The sequence below is a fragment of the Orycteropus afer genome, unplaced genomic scaffold, assembly GCF_000298275.1.
Source record: "Orycteropus afer afer isolate SDZICR_OR568_19922 unplaced genomic scaffold, OryAfe1.0 scaffold00146, whole genome shotgun sequence".
NCBI lineage: Eukaryota > Metazoa > Chordata > Mammalia > Tubulidentata > Orycteropodidae > Orycteropus > Orycteropus afer.
In genome coordinates, this window is record NW_006921733.1 from 1360567 (window position 1) to 1366453 (window position 5887).

Sequence of the window (5887 nt, forward strand, 5' to 3'; positions counted from 1 at the left end):
GACCCCTCCTTGGGTTTCCGAGGCAGTATCACTACGGAAGTAGGATTGCCCAACCTTCCTTCCGAGGAGTGGCTGATGGGTTTGAACCGCCAGCTATCTGGTGAGCAGTCAAGTGCCTTAGCCACTATGCTACCAGAGCTCCTACACTGTAACATAAAGAAAATAAAAATCTTCACAAGTAGACTAATAAGGCACATCATGATAAATGGAAAAACAATCTTGTTCCTCAGTTCTGTGACTATTTCATGCATTCCCCCCCTTTCTCAAAGCTCTTACTCTTCATCCCTCACCCCACCTCCAATTTCACTCCAGTCAAAGCATCATGTCTTCTATTATAAAATAAAGTCTCATCTCATCAAAGGCCAGTTCTGCATGGTGCTCTGAATCTTGTCAGGCTTTCAAATAGGAAATGTAGGAAGCTGATCCCTCATGCAGCTTCTCTACTTGATAGTTCCTTGCCACATACAAATCTGATTTGTAGATTCAGTCATTCATTCACTTAACATTAATTTGTTAATCCATTCGTTTGACAGATTTGATGTTTAAAATATATTTAATGTCTTCTGCATTCCAGGCAACTTTTCCAGGGGCTAAGAATAGAATAGTAAAAACAATATAAAAGCCCCAAAATCTATCTTAATAAAATAATCATTTTGCTTGAGCCACAACCTCATTTTTCTGATTCTTTTCATGGAAGGACTTCTTGAAACAGTTTATATTTTTCTGTTCCTATGTACTTTCTTTTTGTTAGTAGAAATAATGCAGACATAAAAAATAGAGAAAATATAATCCACTACCTTGCTTAACAGAAGGAAAATGGGGCAATCTACTTCCGTAGTGATACTGCCTCAGAAACCCAAGGAGGGGTCACTATGAGTCAGATCTGACTCAATGGCACATAACAACAACCACCACCAAATAAATTCTCCCATTCTCTCTTCAGCTGACTCTAATTTGGCTTCTGATTATACCAGATCATTGGAACTTTTATTGTCAAAGACCAATGACCTCAAGGCTGCCCAACTCAGTGGACATTTTCCTGTCTGTGTCTGATGGCATAGTGTGTAAGATATTTGACTGCTAACGAGAAGGCTGGTGGTTGAAACCCACCAGCCACTCCTCGGTAGGAAGACTGGGCAATCTACTTCTGTAGAGATACCATCTTGGAAACCCAAGAAGGGGATGCTATGAGTAGAATCAATTCAATGGCAGTGAGTTTGGTTTGGTTTTGGTTATCTTATTTGACTTTTATCAGAACTAGACTCTGAGTTTGCTGCTATTTGTGTGTGCTTTATATGCTTTCTTACCTTACTGTGGTGGGAAAGTCTCTCCTTCCTGTGACAAACTACCCTTGCTATTCAGATGGGCCGGCCTTTTGTCCCCCTGCCTTGGTCTATCAGAGCATACCATCTTCCCGTGATGAAACCTGTATTTTTCTATAATGTAACATATGAGAAGAGGCCATTCTCTCTATTCAGGGCTCTGAAGACAGTATCAGCCTGGACCTTCCATGGTGCCTTTCCCTACCTGGAGAGTCTGTCTGAGATTATCCTTTCATTCCTGTCTGAAAGTGAATATCCAAGCAATAGGGAGCTGAGAAGAGAGAAACTAGATCCACATGACCCTGTGTGAAATCCAGAACATAATCATGCCTGATGTCAAACCTGCACCTTAGTGTTTCCAGTCACTAGTCAATACATTTCTGTCCTGTGGAATTTTATTTTTAAATTAAGTAAATAAATACTCAAGTTTATAAGACATAAACTCATTTAGGTTATTGCAAGATACACAGGTAAGACAACAAGACATGAAGTAGGACTGGAGAATCATGACAATTTAAGGTTTTCAAAGGTTAGAGTCCAAATCTTTAGACTTCAAGCCTTGACCTTAAATGAGTAGATTCAGAAGAAAGACTTGATCAGTGAGTCGCTCATCCTCAGCAGATATCTCTCATAGTCTAAGGTCTAAGGTCAGTGGCAATGGATAGTCTCAATCCAGAGTCTCAGTTATTTAGTTATTTAGTGCTGCTACAGTGGAGCTCTGGTGGTGTGCTGCATAAGGCACCTGGCTGCTAACCAGAAGGTCAGTAGTTCAAACCCACCCGCTGCTCCGTGGAAGGAAGATGGGGGAATCTACTTCAGTATATATTTACAGCTTCAGAAACTCAATGGGGGCCATTTTGAGTCAGAATCAATTCAATGCCAGTGAGTTTTGTGTTTTTGGTTTAGTGCTGCTGTAACAGAAATACCACAAATGGGTGGCATTAACAAAGAAAATTTATTTTCTCACAGTTTAGGAGACTAGAAATCTAAATTCAGGGTGCTAGCTTCAGGGTGCTAGTTCTAGAGGAAGGCTTTCTTTCTCTGTCAGCTCTGGAGGAAGACTTTTGTCTCTTCTGAGCTTCTGGTCCTGGACATTCTTCAAGTGTCTTGGCATGTTTTTTTCTCCATCTCAGCTCTGCTCACTCATTATACAGCTCAAAAGACATTGACTAAAGATACATACCACCCTAATACTGCTTCATTAACATCACAAAGACATCCCATTCCCCAATTTGATTATAACCACAAATATAGAGGTTGGATAGTGCCTAAGACATTTGACTACTGACCAGAAGGTTGGTGGTTCAAACCCACCAGCCATTCCACAGAAGAAAGACTGGGAAATCTACTTCCATAAAGATTTACCACCTCAGAAACCCAAAGGGGTCATTATGAGTTGGAATTGACTCTATGGCAGTGAGTTTGGTTTGGGGTTTGATAGACGTTAGAACTTACAATACATATTTTTTGAGGACATAATTCCATCCATAACAGGAGAGAGTCAGACCCTAGAGGAAAGTTCTGTCTCTTCTCTTCTTAAATGTGCTAAAATCTAGGGTTTATATGTGATTTTTTCACTGTAGTGTGTTACATCTTCTGGTAGTTAAGTTTGTGTGTCAACTTGGCTAGGCCTGGTTGAGTGGCTGGGCAGCTGGATGTAGTATTCCCCATGATGAGATTAGTAATCAACTCCATGGTGGAATCCACTGAGAGCAGCTGAGTAGCTGCCTTTGGGTATATGGTCTGGTTCTCATATATAAGAAACTTTTGGGAATGGTCTCTAGCTTATGGCATGCTTGAAAGCTGCATGTAGCTGTGTCATTGTTCAGCAGCCTGTCATGCTCTGCCGATTCTGGGATTTTCAATGGACTTGAATCAACGGCCTGGTGTGTGATTTGGTAACATCAGGACTGTGTCATTTTATTTGTTCAACCTTGGTCTTGTTAGCCTCAGCAGCCATTATCTGTATGAGTGAAGAAAAGCTAGTTCCAGTAGGCCAGGAGCAGGAGGCATGGCTGAACCCCAAGGTTGAGGAGCTTTCACCCAGTCCCTAGAGACTGGCACTTTGAATTTAGACTTAAAGCCTCCAAATTGTAAGAATAAACTCCTGTTTGTTCAAGCCATCCCATTTGTGGTAGGTATATTCTTGCCAGAGCAGTACTATGTAATCAAAACAATCTTTTCTCAAGGTCAGCCACATGGTGTAATATTGCATCTTTCTTCCAGATTAGAGATTAAAGAGGTTGTTTATGATAAACTTACATATTGAGGCCAATGTAGGGAAATTTTTCTAAGTTATATTTTCATGGCATACTTAAGCCTATCTTAGAGAAGTCAAGTGCTACATACCTCACATACTTCTATGCTCTATTTCTAATTCAGAAATTTCATGTTTCTAACATCATGTTATAGGTGATTTATACATACATAGTTTGAGATCATTATAGAAAGTATATATAACTATGTCCCTCCCAACACCCCATTTACCTGTGTTGTTGCAATTAATTTGTATTGAGTCTCTGTCCTATGCAACTGAGATAGCCTGAACATTCTCTTTTTGGACTTCTGTGGACACCACACAGCTTGATGTTTATGGATCTCACAGCTACAATTTTTCCATCCCTTTGCTAACTGCTTACACTTGCACTCTGAAAGTTGACTTGCTTGGGCCTGAGAAGCAGGTCTTCCTTCCTTCAATTCCTTCATCTGGGGGATCCTCAGGCATAGACACCCTCTGTATGCTGATGGTTTCTAGCTTTGGGCCCTCTTGTATATCCATTCTCATATGCCCAGTTGCCTGATCTACAGTTCCAATTTCATGTTTTATAGTTATTGCAAACGAAATATGCCCAAATCAAAACTTGCTGTCTTTTTCACTATTGGTGCTACCACCTCTATAAATGACCCCAGTACTCAACTGTTAAAGTTCAAATTCTAAAAGTCCTACTTGGGCCTTTCTTTCTCCCACATTCACTCCAAGATGAAATCTTGTTGGTTTTGCATCCAAAATGGATTGTGAATTGGCTCATTTCTTTCTATCCACATTAATTCTTTTCTAGTCCAAGCCACAATCATATACTATCAAATAACTTTAAATTCTCCAATTCATCCATTATTGTTCCCATAAAATACATTTTACAGAGCAATTGCAATGTTCCAAAATGACATTCCTTTCCCTTCCTTAATCACCTCCTTTAAAATCAGATCATGTCTGTTCCCTCCCTCAAGTCGCTATACATCTTTCTCAGCATACAGCTAATGTGGTCTAAAGTGGTCTTTACATGGCTCTGACTTTTCAAATTCAATACCTATATATTTACAACTGGGAGCTCTGGTAGCGTAGTGCCTAAGGCACTTGACTGCTAATCAGAAGGCTGGCAGTTCAAACCCACCAGCCACTCCTTAGAGGGAAGTTTGGACAATCTACTTCCATAGAGATATTGCCTTAGAAACCCAAGGAGGGGTCACTATGAGTCTGGTCTACTCAACAGCACATAACAATGACAGCAACATATTTACAACCAAAGAATTTCTCTTCTTTTTTAAACTACAATATCCTTCCTGTGCCTTTGCCCTTGCAATTACTACATAATGCAACATATCTTCTTGATCTTTATCCATGGCTAATCCTTTCTTGGGCACTCTGGTAGCATAGTGCTTAAGGCACTTGACTGCTAACCAGAAGGCTGGTGGTTCAAAACCCCCAGCCACTCCTCAGAAGGAAGATGGGGCAATCTATTTCTGTAGTGATACTGCCTCGGAAATCCAAGGAGAGCTCACTATGAGTAGGGTCCAACTCGACGGCACATAACAACAACAAAACAATCCTTTCTTGTCTTCCAAGTATCAAAAGGAGGCTATACCTCTCCCAGTGGCAGGCTTGTTCCACCTGCTGGGTATATTCTTACTTTTAGTAGATCAAGTTTCTCTTATTGCTTGTTGCAGTTTTTAGCTTACAGATACTATTTGTTAGATTTGTACCTAATTGTTTCATTTTTCTTTGAAGTAATTGCACATGATATTGTACTTTTAATTTCAGTTTTCATATGCTCATTGTCAGTATGTACAAACACTATTTATTTTTCTATGTTTATCTTGAATTCTGTTACCTTGCTGAGTTCATTTTTTAGTTCTAGGAGATTTTTGTAAATTATTTGGTATTTTCTACACAATTATAATATTTGCAAAATGGGACTCCTTAATTTTCTTCTTTCAGATCTGTATAACTTTTTTTCCTGTCTTATTCCAGAATTACGTTGAATAAGAGTAGTACGAATGGACATATTTGTTTTGTTCCTGATGTTAAAGGGAAGTCATTCAATATTTTTCCATTAAGCATGGTGTTAGGTTAAAAAAAATAATAAATACTCTTATCAAATTGAGACACTTCCCTCTGTTCCTACTTTGCTTACTTGTTCTTTCTTTTTTTTTCCCCATCATTTGCCATTGGATTTTGTTATTTTTTGTTTGTTTCATTAATTGGTACAATCATAGGATTTTTCTTCTTCAGTCTGCTAATTTTTTTTTTTTTTATGAACTTATATCAATAACTTTTTTGAGACTAA